Source organism: Eretmochelys imbricata, chromosome 17, assembly GCF_965152235.1.
Source record: "Eretmochelys imbricata isolate rEreImb1 chromosome 17, rEreImb1.hap1, whole genome shotgun sequence".
In the NCBI taxonomy this organism is placed as follows: domain Eukaryota; kingdom Metazoa; phylum Chordata; order Testudines; family Cheloniidae; genus Eretmochelys; species Eretmochelys imbricata.
Window position 1 is genome coordinate 9,009,274 of NC_135588.1, and position 12,559 is coordinate 9,021,832.

The 12,559-nt window shown below is 41.5% G+C and overlaps 1 protein-coding gene across 6 annotated transcripts in view; it reads right to left on the reverse strand.

Annotated features, from left to right (window-relative positions):
* MSI2 (musashi RNA binding protein 2) overlaps positions 1-12,559 on the reverse strand; it is a 379,996-nt gene that overhangs the window by 300,485 nt on the left and 66,952 nt on the right. The window lies entirely within an intron of this gene.

The following is a 12,559-nucleotide window of genomic DNA, read 5'->3' on the forward strand; positions in this document are numbered from 1 at the left end:
ATCAGGACTGCTTGCCTTCCCCAGCAAGGAGATTTCTCTCCCCCGTTTACTATCTCTTGTGAAGCTGTATGCATTATTAGGAGGGGCAGGATAGGACTTAGACCTGGACTGTGTGATCTGGGTTCTGTTCTTGTCCTGACAGCGGACAGTGAGAGACTTTAAGCAAATCACAAACGGTGCTTCAGTTTACTTCAGATCTCAAAAGGAGAATTACAGATTAATTAGTGTTTGTTAGGCATTATAAAAATCCTCCAATGGAAATGCTCTGGACACGCAAAACCATATTTCATATTATCACTAGTTTTTAAAACAATCAAATTTAATGACAAAAAATTTTTAAAGACCAGCGAGAACAAGTCAGTGTTTATGTAGGCCCTACAATGAAGGGTGTTTTGTTGCTAAGCCAAGAGAGGTCAAATAAATTAACCAATCCTGTTTCAAGAGCTGTGCTTACACCAAAGAGAACAGGTCATTTAGTAATTTAATTTATTTTAATAATCTTTCAAAGGAGGTTATAAAACATTTATTAATAACCAGGGAGGCTGACCAGCTGCGCTTTAAGGTAAATATAAATGTAGGCGGTTTCCTAGATATTTCCTACTTGAAAAGCTAGAATAACTCCTTCTAACCAGTATATGGTGTGAATAAGATTTATGATGCATTTTATGCAAAATTACACTTGCACAAATAGTCTTCAGTAGTATCCCTCCAGTTACTACTTCTAAAAGTTTGTAGCTGCTATATTACGGCTTGTATTAAAATGACAAATGGATTTGGATCATGGTTATGAACAAAATATTTTCCAAATTCCACAGGACAAACTCTCCAGTCCTTCCAGATACTGACTCCCATTGATTTCAATAGGGGCTTTTGACGGCAATGTTTTGATATCAAATCAGTTTTCCCCCATTTTAAGTTACAGTGAAAGCTTCTGAACTGACAGCCTGGGAAAATAAGTCTCTTGCCTAGAAGTAGGCTTCTTCTTCCCCATACTGAAGGACTTTCCCCACACCCTCATCTCTGGTCTGGAGAAAGCACCAGTTAGGGTGGTCCATACTGTCCTTGATTCTGCAAAGAGACTGCCGAGATGGACTGCAGTTAGTGGTAACCAGGGTGGTGCATTTTCTTGTCCACAAGGCCCCACAATCATCTAAATTCTTTCCTACCTACATGTTTATATAGTGCCACATCACCATAGCATGGGAGGGTGAAATTCAGCCATGTGCAGAGAGCCAACGCAAGAGCTATGCCCTACAGGAAACAGGGCTTAGGTGGTGATAGATTTAGTGCTTGCTCTTTGCACAGGCATGAATTTAGTCTTTTAAATGACCTCCACAATTTAAAAATTAATAACATCAGTTTTGCCTCATTACAGACTGTTTACATTTTTTTTTAAAACAGGTAAGTTTGAAACCCCTGTCTATAAGGGAGGTTTATATTGGACATGGCAAGTTAACTTCAACTGTCCTGGCACAAGTGCCCCAATGTAGTTAGCCTCCATAGTACAAATGCTAAGACTTGCAGACGTATTAAGGGTCAATTACATTACAAAGGGGGCGGGGGGAGGAGGAGAGAGAGGGAGACCCACATCTTGGCCTTCAGTTCTGTCCTAAATTAACTTTTAATATGGAACAGAATGTCACATTTGCTTCTCCCCATAATCTAAATTTTTTCTCCTTAAACAGTAGCAATAAGGAGGTTTTTAAAAATTAAACGGAGCTAAAAAACCATTCAAGGGTATATTTTATGGCCATAATTCAACATTTTAAATGCTTTTTTTAAATAGGTGCTTCAAATGTTTTCATCGAAGTAAGGGAGGGAAGGAAGAAAAATGGGATTAAATATTGTGGGGGTTTTTAAATACTCTATATGACTCAGGGTATTCTTAATGGGATTGCATGCCTTTCACTTCCCCAGAAGATCCTAGTTCAAAGCCAGCCCAAGTCTGCATCAACAGTTAGCATGACAACTGTTCATTGGAACTAACGTGAGATTTGCCAAACATCCCTCTGCTTGTGCACTGCATCTCTTCTCCCCCGCCCCCATCTTGTCTATTTAGCCTGTAAGCTCTTTAGAGCAGGGACCATCTCTTACAGGTGTGTGTACAAGGCCTTGGGCCATAGGACCCTGATTCCAGCCGGGGACTCTAGCTGCTATTGTAATACCAACAACAACGAAGTAAACTGGAAATCCAGTTCTTAGCGAGAAGGCGTTCACCTCACCAGAACCACCATCACAACTGACACTGAAATGGTACCTACAGACAAAGGACAGGGGGTAGAGGTGGTGGAGACAACAAAGAGCGAACAAACCACAGAGGTTAAACTCCCCACTCTCATATGGAAGTCGTCTCGTCAGGTCAGGATCAAGTGTTGGGGGGGCTGTGAGCAGAACACTGGAAGAGTAAGGCCTATGCTGCTGGCTCTGCAGACAGACAGACTTCAGTCTCCAGAACTGTCAGCCCAGCGCAGCATTCACTTTAAAAATAAATAATTAATAAATAATATTAACAATAATCATCATCATGATCATCTGATCTATGCATTTTACTAATAGTTATGCTCAGACAATGTGAAAGCTTTAGGGGATGGTAGCATTAATAATGACCCTTTCATGCTGCTCAGCACAGTTGCCGTCTACAGCCATCAGTGCAGAGTCCAAATTTAATCTGACATCTCTCTGCAGTCCGGTTTTATTTTTGCATCTGTTTCTTAACAGTGCAAATTAAGAGAGTTTCATAAACATGAACAGAGTATTCTCTGTTACCAAAGTTAGAACAGGACCATGAAAAAGCCACAGAAGGCACTTGGAAAGGATTACGCAGTAATCAGGGTTCACTTTAGATTGTTTAGCGGCCCACATTACCCCAGTATGGGGCTCTATGCTGTAATTTGGCCAAATTAGGACTGCAAAACTCATGAAGAGCAGCTACCAAGAGCTCCTGACAGCTCTGCAAAGAGAATAACTCAAATTTCTCTGCCTACGGACCATGGAGAGATCCACTTTAAGCGTAGGCTTCAACAACGTGGTAAAATGCATAGTCACAACTAATTTGGCCACCTGAGGGGGGAAAACTCTTAACTGGTTTAATTCTTGAGAGTTTGTCTAGGCTAGAGAAATTCCCATCAGTTTAACTACTCTGAGGTAGTTACATCAGTGCAAACCCAAGGGTAGACATGCTGCATCACTGCAAAGCAAGTGCAAGCCTTACAGAAGTTGCATTCGTGCAAATCTCATTTTACACTGGTGCAGCATATATACTGGAGAGCTGCACGGCTACAGCTACAGTGGTGCAAACAACTCAAGTATAAAGAGGGCCCTGTTTGCCAACTACCAGTCAGACAACAGTGGCTTCAGACTTAGCAGTGCTCGCCCATCAATACACACACACACAGTCTGTCATTAATAACAGAGGCACAAGTGCGGGGTGGCTTCTACCACCCTCTTTACATCTTGTAATTTACTACTCGTGTCTTAAACTCGAATTGCAACCAGCTAACACAAGAGAAAGTTTCATTTCATGACTATTAAAATATTAAATGGTTCAAGATTTAAGGACAATAGAAGACTGAATAAAAAGTCTGGGTACACATAGGTAAAGCTCTAACTTTGGTAAGCATTGCTGACAGTGGTGTAGTTTTCATATATGACAGGTGCCTGAGGAGAATGTATTTTTCACTTGCCTCACTGAACATAGAAAGGCCATGCACCCTCAAATCAACAAGTTCAGGGATCACACAAAGAAGACTGATTCCATTAACTTTAAAAGGTGTTCCTTTAGGTAGTATAGTTGGAAGGAAATAATCTCTCCTCCAAATCTATTTTCTCCTGATCCTTTTATATGTTGTTACAACACTCAAAAGGCTAAAATTAGTACAATCCAATCACCTTTTAGATTTTGGGCTTCAGCTGAACTCAGCCTCTGAGTTTTGATCGTGAACCATTTGCAGCAGGTTATTGCTGGCAACTGACGCCATTCAGTGGAATTCTGGAGATGTAACAGTGTTTGCTAAAAGATAAAACATCACGCTGCTACTCTATGCTGCCCTGCAGACATGTCTTCCCTTCCTTGATTAATTCTTCTATTCCAGTAAGAGAACAACAAACTTTATTTTCTTAACTTTTTGCAACAACATTTTTTTTTTTTTTTTTTTTTTTTTTTTTTTTTTAACATGAATAGCCTTCAACTTACATTTTTCCTTCTGGATACGTCTCAGATGTTTATCACGAAACTGCAGGCCAAACTCCTACCAGTAAACCAAGCTGAGCAAGCTGTGATTTAGCTCTTACTTTAAATCAACAGGATATAACAAAAATATCCTGGTTTGGTTGCTTGCAGCAAACAAAACATTCATGTCACCATTAGGTAGTTACTAGTCATGTATGCAAATCAACATACACTACCTACGTGACTGGCCCCCCTCCCCCCAGATTGACCAAAGGGCAATTGACTAGTGCTGAAATAAAAATTGCTTGGGACACAGATTTCTGGGACAGAAGGGAAGCACAATGACTTAACGTTTAGATAAATTCTGATTTAGGTAGTTTTAAAAAAAAACACACCAAAACGAGCATGAGGAAATGGATACTTAAAAAATAAAAATTTTTTTAGTTTAATAAAAAGGACTGAGTGATTGAAAAAGGTGGCAGAATGGCCCTGAAGACTGAAATACTGTTTCATCTACAGAACAGGTAGAGCAAAGGCAGAAGCAGGGAGAGCTTCTCCCTCGTCACTCATCAGCCTGAGCTCTGTTTTGGAAGGACCCTATCTAGCAACGAGACTGCAGCCTTGAATCAGGGTCCACTCTCCCACTGGCCTCTCTGTTGAGACTGACAGCAAGGGTGCCAGTTAGTTCCAGTTGCAGATTATTATTATTTTTTTAACCACAGACCTGTCGACCAGGAAATGGACTGAAGCCACTAAGTACACATAGAGTAAGAACCTAAACAGAAGATGACTAAACACTGCACTGCATTTTTAAAATCTGCATCAGGAGGACTGCCAAATAAAAAGTTTCTTGCTTGGCTCTGATGAAATGACACCTAGGACAAGGAAATGGCAAATCAGAAAACACTTGGTGTGAGAAATGTAATGGTACCCTTGATTTTGACCTATACCCAACTGAATTAGCAGATGAGTAATCATACAGGCAATGGAAAAAGAGGGGATTCAAAGCTTCACCTGACTGCTAATCCTCTCTAAACTAATATTACGCACACACACACACACACACACCTTGTAAAATCTTTTAAAAATCTTCTAAAAATACACCTGTAAAGCCATTCCATACACTCCCTTTGTTAAATAAAGTAGAACTCAGTGTTAAAGGAATAATTCCAATACTGTAATTCTAATACAAAGAACAGAAAAGTGATTCGGGCACAGAACATCAGTCACTGAAAATTAATATATGCTTTTTTCTTTTTATAAATCATCTGTGTATTGAGACATGCCGCTAAAGTGCAGATCTAATTAAAGAACCCCGAAACTGATTACTGAACTAGATAACATACCAAGGTTTTTTCTTCACTCATTTAAGGAAGGATCTAGCTTGAAATCTTATCAGTCCCACATAAGTTTGAATTAGTCTCTTCTTTTGTGTCAGACGGAAACTATACCTACTAAATAGTCGAGGAGACTCACTCTGCAGACGAGCAAAAATGCAGCTGTCTTAATCTGATAGACTCTATTCCGTGCCATCGACTCCTGTGAGGCAGAGTGCAGGTGTAGCACTTTTTGAAACCACTGTACATATAGACAGAATAGAAACACAACGGGTGCTAAATAAACTGAAAAAAAAAAAAAAAAAGGTTATGGTTTGTGTTTAGCCAGGTGTGAAGCTCTGGGAGTTTCTTATGGTAGGACAGTAGCAAGGAAGGAGCCAGGCCTGCATCTCTGAGATATGTCACTGTGGTTCATTCTCCCCACTTCCAGCTCCCTTTGCATTCTGGAACCCCTAAGCTGTTAAATTGCTCTGGAATCCAGGTCTCCAGTCTATACGCTATAAAATAAGTCAGCGTCCTACGCTTTTGCAGCACCTGATGCTAGGACAGATATGTAAGGATCCACCCACATTGGACCACATTTTTTAAAAAAAAAAAAGATACCTTAAAGTGGCCCCAATATTCGGGGGAGGGTGCTCAGCAGAAGTTGGTCACCCCAAAATTTAAGACACTTAAAATCATTAATCACGTGAAAATTTAGGCCATCTCTCCACATACTCACAACCATCACCAGCCACCACAACTGCTTTTGAGTGCCTCCCTACACATACTTGTGGCAATTCCTCCTTTCACCTGTTTGCGGTGCTCTCTGGAATCTCCTACCCCACCACCATAGCACAGGAACCAAAATGAGAACCAGGCAGGAGAGACAAAGAGCATTGCTCATTGCACCATGGCTATCACTAGTAACAATTAGGTGCCTGAGATCCCGGATTTAGATGGGTGTTATGTAATCACATAGGGTGGCATAAGACCTGCTGTTTGGAAATGCATCACAGCCAGAATTTCTGTTGTGGGTGGGAGGGATGAGGATCTAATTGAAACAAAAAAGCCCTTTCTTATGGAGGGAAGGCAGGGATAAATGTTGCATTCATCCTTATGCAAAAGAGCAATTGGGTTAAAATACGTATTTGGGAGAAAGAGGACCAGAAGTGAAAATATATGAGATCTGCAGGTATGTGACAGGGCAAAAATCCACGAGAGTTAAGAGGCATGCAGGAATATGTTCTTCCTGGGGTGCCAACCATGCACGTCTTCCCTGCAGAGTTAGCCCAGGCTCTTAGTGTTGCCCCTACCTCCACTCTGGTCCACACACAAAATCCTCTGACTCAAGTTATGTGGGGTGCTTTCAACCCAGACTAGCTGGAGCAGCTCAAGGTGTGGGTTAGAGCCCAGGTTTCATTTTAACTAGGGCTCATATAACCTGACCACTTTATAGTACCGACTGCTCGAGCAGTGACCGTCCTCCAATGCCCTTCCCACGGTTCCCACCCTGTGTCCAGGGCAGACAATTTATCCCACAATTCACTGGGAAAGAATCACAGAGCAGCGCAGCCCCCAGATATCCTCGCAACACACAAGGGGAGCGCGACACCAGGGAGGACACAGTAAGTTGGATAGGGCTTTGCAGCATGACTGCTCACACTTCAGCTGAGCTCACCCTGGTTGCCAGATCCAGGTAGCAATCACCTCAATTAGCCCCAGCAGTGAAGACGGACTCTCTGGGAAAGATGAACTAGCCTTACGTAGATACTTAAGTCATCACTGAAGAGGACTCAGCGTGTCCTGAAACAAAGGGCGCTACACTGGGACATTCTCCCTTTTTTAGGGATTAACCACCAAATAATAAATTTACACACTGTAGCACCAATTAGCTCTGAAGCACTGGAAACAACTATTCAAGAGATCCTTCTTACATAGCTACATGTTGTCTGTACCCACCATCTTCTCCCTGTTCCTGTGTTAGGACCACCCTCTGGTAACAGAGGAGATTTAATAGCTGAGTGTTAGCCAAGCAACAGACATCAACTGCATTGGGAGCCCTACCAAGTAAAAACCCCGCCCTTGCCCTACTATTGGTCATAAACCAAAGCAATGGAACAAAGAATCTGCTCACATCTGTTCCCCTACGGAAACCGGGTGGAAAAATAACTTGGTTAACGGTCCCCCCTTTTTCTCAGTTAGATATTTCTAACACAGCTATTCAAAGTGAGACGGAGTACAACAGCTTGCAGTGATGGCTGTTAAGGTCAAACACACTTAAGGATAACACTGTAAATTGCAATTTTAAAACACTTGTTGCCGTTCCTAAGTAACTTAACACTTTACAATGATACCCTAATCACCATTATTGCGTGCAATGGTATTTAAATATAATAGCATTAACCACGATTAATTCATTTGAAATTAATGTGGCTATCACAAGCACTTCAATAGGATCTCCACTGCAATTCGCCATTAATTACTGTACCATTATTTTTAAGTGTTATCCATAAAACAGGCTGCTGGTGTAGCATTTGCATTCAGGTGACAAAAGTAGGGATATAAAGGAGTAATAACTTAGCACAAAAATTAAACATGGGACTAAGGGGGAGAATAACCTCAGTCTATCGTCTAGACTTCTAATTTTTCCCGTGACTTTATGATCCATAATATCAGAGACCTGCACGAAAGGCAAGCAGGCTTCCCACTCAAGACACCCCCTCCCAACACAAAGCCATTACACGCTCAACACTGCTTCATTGCACTATACACTTCAAGGGAGCACATCCCTCACTCCAGCTGGCTGGAAGATCAGTCATTAGTTAGACAGAAAATAAACAGATTTTTTTCCAACACGGCCATTTAAAAAAAAAATGCAGCATATCCGGAAGGTTAGGCAAAAATAAAAATTATTAGACCATTAAATATGGTTCACAGCAATATTCCTCCTTGGGAAAAAAATCAGTGTCTTCGATGCAGTTAACAACCAGTTTTAGAGCATTAATGGCCTGAGGTGAAAACAAGCTGGTCATTAACAACAGGTTTTGAGGGGATTACAACCTAAATAACTACCATCAGAACAAGTAAATTGCTTAAAGTAAAGTAGTTCCATATGGTTAATTTATAATTTCCTAGGCATTAATCAGCCAACAAATTCAAATGGCACCTAGGCAGGATGTTAAAATGAGGGATTCAGAGGGTTTCCTTAATGCAATCTTACCTCAGATGCTTATGGATGCACAGCGTATGTATCCATGAAGCAAGAGCCCACTGGCATTTGGATCTCCCAAGAAACCTGAACTTTGTCCAGTCAAGGGCTGTGTTGCCAGCTTGCCAGGAACCTGAAGGATGAACCCAGGTTGCATAAAATTAAGCAGAATGTAACCATTATGAGCAGAGCTGTAAACCAGGGAAGCTACAGAGAACTCAGTACTCAGGGCTGCTCAGGGCAACATGAACTGGGACCGATAACTTCAAAAAGTTCTATTTGGAACAATCTCTTCCACGCAAGGAGAGACTTAGGCAGAGGTGGTCATTTAAGGTCTTGCATGTAAAGTGGCACCATGACCACGGATAACCTCTTCTGAAGTGACCAACCCAAGAACAGATACCAATCAATTTTAGGCCTAGGGCACTAATATAGTCAGGACTAATTCTGCCTACGTATGTCAAAGGTGAGGGTAGATGTGGACTACTCTAATTCTCAGCAGGCCACTACTGCCATATATAATACGCCACTCAACTACCGGGCTGTTGGAAAAAGAGGATGAAATTAACAAGGCTTGCACAGTTCTATATGATCTCCTAACCTGGTTTGATAAGCAAGCAATGGGGGACTTGTGGAGCTGGAAAGGGAAAGGAACCTGTGGGAAGATTTCTCTCTTTGCACTGAGGCCGCAGCCCAAATGTCAGATCCTTGAAATCTGTTGCTGCCCAATTGGCAGCGGGCATTCTAGATACAGACGCCTCATGTCCAGATATGCCCAGATGGATGTGGAAACGGTTTGCTGATGGAAGCTGGTACCATGGAAGCAGTTTGCAACTGGAGTTCAAGTGTCTGTACTGGGAAATGTAAACCAGTTGGTGGTTTCCAGCCAGAGTAACCCCAGGGTAGTGGTTAGTTGTATAACCAGAGAAGCTGCTAGTGTAGAAGGGGCCCTGTGGGACACCAGTGGAAGACTAGTCAGACTCATGGCTCGTAACACCCTTAATATAAAATTACTGAACTCCCACAATTCAGCCCCAATTGTGGTGAATCCTACGGTTGGACCCGAAGGTATGTGGCATGACCTACAAACATTCAAGGTATGGAAGGCCCATTAAAACATCACACTGGAGGGAATACATGATGTTAAACATGACCAGAACTTCTAGCCTGGACAGGGCGGGCGGGGGGGAAGAGAAAGAGAAAGAGAGAGAGAGAAAATCCCTACTGTCCCCTGACCATACGGCCCCTTCCTATATTTGAAAATAACCAGGTCGCATCAACAGTAATGAATGTTGCCCATCTATAAGAAGAGTGAAGTAAATGCTCTAAAGAAAAACAAATTCAGACTTTGCTGGTTGGGAGACAGAAGCCCTTTAGATAACAAATATATTGCTAAATACATACTCCCCGGAACCTAAAGTCATTAAAAATGAAAGTGTTCTTTTTATCACTGAAACCTTAGGGGAAATCTTAAAAGTTCACTTCATCCTCATAAAATAACAACTGCCTCACATTGTATTACTTTATTAAAATGTTGAAGTAATCCTGTAAAATGTAATGCTTAAACACTTGAGTTGAATAATCCATTTCTGCATATAAATCACGGTATGAGCAATCAAAATTGTGTAGTTTAAGATTTCAATAATTACCTTAAACATACTGCAAGAGGTTTCCTACTTCATAGTTTTAGGCATTTCTAAGTTCCTTCTAAGTCACCTAATATGATTCTCCTGGGAAATGCCTAGAATGAAAGACTAGCTATTCCTCCATCAGTGTTCATAGTACTATACTCTCCATAATTAAGGCCCCGATCCTGAATAAGTCCCATACAGGTGAACCTCTCAGTCTGTGTAAAGTCATTGGGACTTTAATGGGGCTCTGCAGTGATCCAATTTCAAGACTGGGGCTTTAATGTGTTCCATAGGATTATAGCATTGCCAATCAGTATATGACTCAATTTCCATCTCTAAAGCTACGGACATATACCTCAATCTTTAGTGTCAAGAAATACTGTAACCCTTGCGGAACTTCTATATAAAAAAAAAAAAGTTCTCAAATGAAATTATCCCTCGAGGGAGTGATAGCTCAGTGGTTTGAGCATTGGCCTGCTAAACCCAGGGTTGTGAGTTCAATCCTTGAGAGAGCCATTTAGGGATCGGGGCAAATATTGGGGATTGGTCCTGCTTTGAGCAGGGGGTTGGACTCGATGACCTCCTGAGGTCCCTTCCAACCCTGAGATTCTAAGATTCTGTGAAATCCCACTCTCACACAGAATACCACTCTGAATACAAATGAAGGATAGATGAAGAATTTGACCCAAGTGAAGGACTCCCTCAAGATTAACAGAAAGGTCCAAATAAAGTTTGGAACTGAATCCAGATCTGAACTTGCCCCGAAATTTCAGAGAGTTTGGATCCAGCCATCAGCTTCAGACTATCTTCAAGTGTGGGATTTTCAAAAGCCATCAGCATCAACCTAATGCTGCTCCCAATAAAAACATAAAGCTTGACTTCAATGGGGACCATTAGGCCAACACTGAGCACTTTTGAAAATCTCACTTAACATACAGCTGAAAACAAGCGGAGGAGTGAGAAAGGTGAGGCCTGTAAGGCCTCCCAGAGCAGAGCATGAAATCTAATTCAGATGAGTTACTGGATGTTCTTGAGCGCTATCCTTTGCTCTATCCTGCTCAAGTATCCACCTGTTTCAACCCCTTCCTGTCAAGAGGAGGAAAGGTAGGCAAGCATGTCTTGGTTGTTGTGAGAGTCCAGCCCTACTGCTTCCACTGAATTGGAAAACATCAACTCAAAAGATACCAGAGTAGCATAAACCTGACATCTTAAAACTGCTATCATCTGGTTGGGACTAGATTCTGGATTCTAAATATCTGACAGGAGGTAATGCAGGGAAGAGAAGGAGTTAATCTTCATCCAAGGTCATCATAAATTGCCCAAGGCAGCTAGAGAAGTAACAATTTCAAGCACTGACATGGTCTATGTATTCAATTGGGAAGATAAATATGGCTTCAAAACCTGCCTCCAAGTGCATATTTTCCTGTTAAGTGGGAGTACACGATGTCCGTGTCCCAATGAGGTGTTGTGCCAACATCCCTTAGAGCCACATCAAATATAATTTTCAAAGCAATTAGCTCAAAAATCATCAAAACCAAAGCAATGCCTTCCACATTCTAATTACTAGAGCATCCTATTCAATTCTTAATGAGAGAAGAGACAAAGGCAGTATATGTATTAGGGTCTACTTCAAGAATTCTTTTTCTTTTACCAAACAGATCCTCTTTTGTTCTGGTTAAACACCAATTACTCCGTTTTCTCTAACATGCAAATCAGCTGAAAATAGGGCACGATGTATCTCCATCCTGCACTACTGCAAGTTTGAATGAACGGGGGGGGCGGGGGGGGAAGAGAGGCAGAGGGTTAGCAACCCTCTAGGGGTTTTCAATTCCAAGTACTTTGTACTCTGATAAAGCTCTTTTCAAAGAGCTTTTTGTATTATCTGTGGCAGTTCCCATAAGCAGCAATTTTACTATTATACAAAAAAATAGCACATTTAAGGTGTACAATAACACCAAGGGAAGCAAAAGTAGCCAACAAAGCTGTTTACATGCAACTATTAGTCGTTGTGCCTACTGTGAACACCACAACTCAGGAACATTGTACCGAGGGAAATAATTATAGCGGAGCTGGGGGAGAAAAAGTCGGATTTAGAATACATTCTCTTGTACAACTTGGAGTTTTCATAAAAGATGCTGGATTGTCCATGCTGGGAAGCAGAGTCCCATGCCCTTAGAAGAGGTAAAATATGGGCAGCAGGGCTGATCAAACTCTCCGCCATACTATCTTCTTA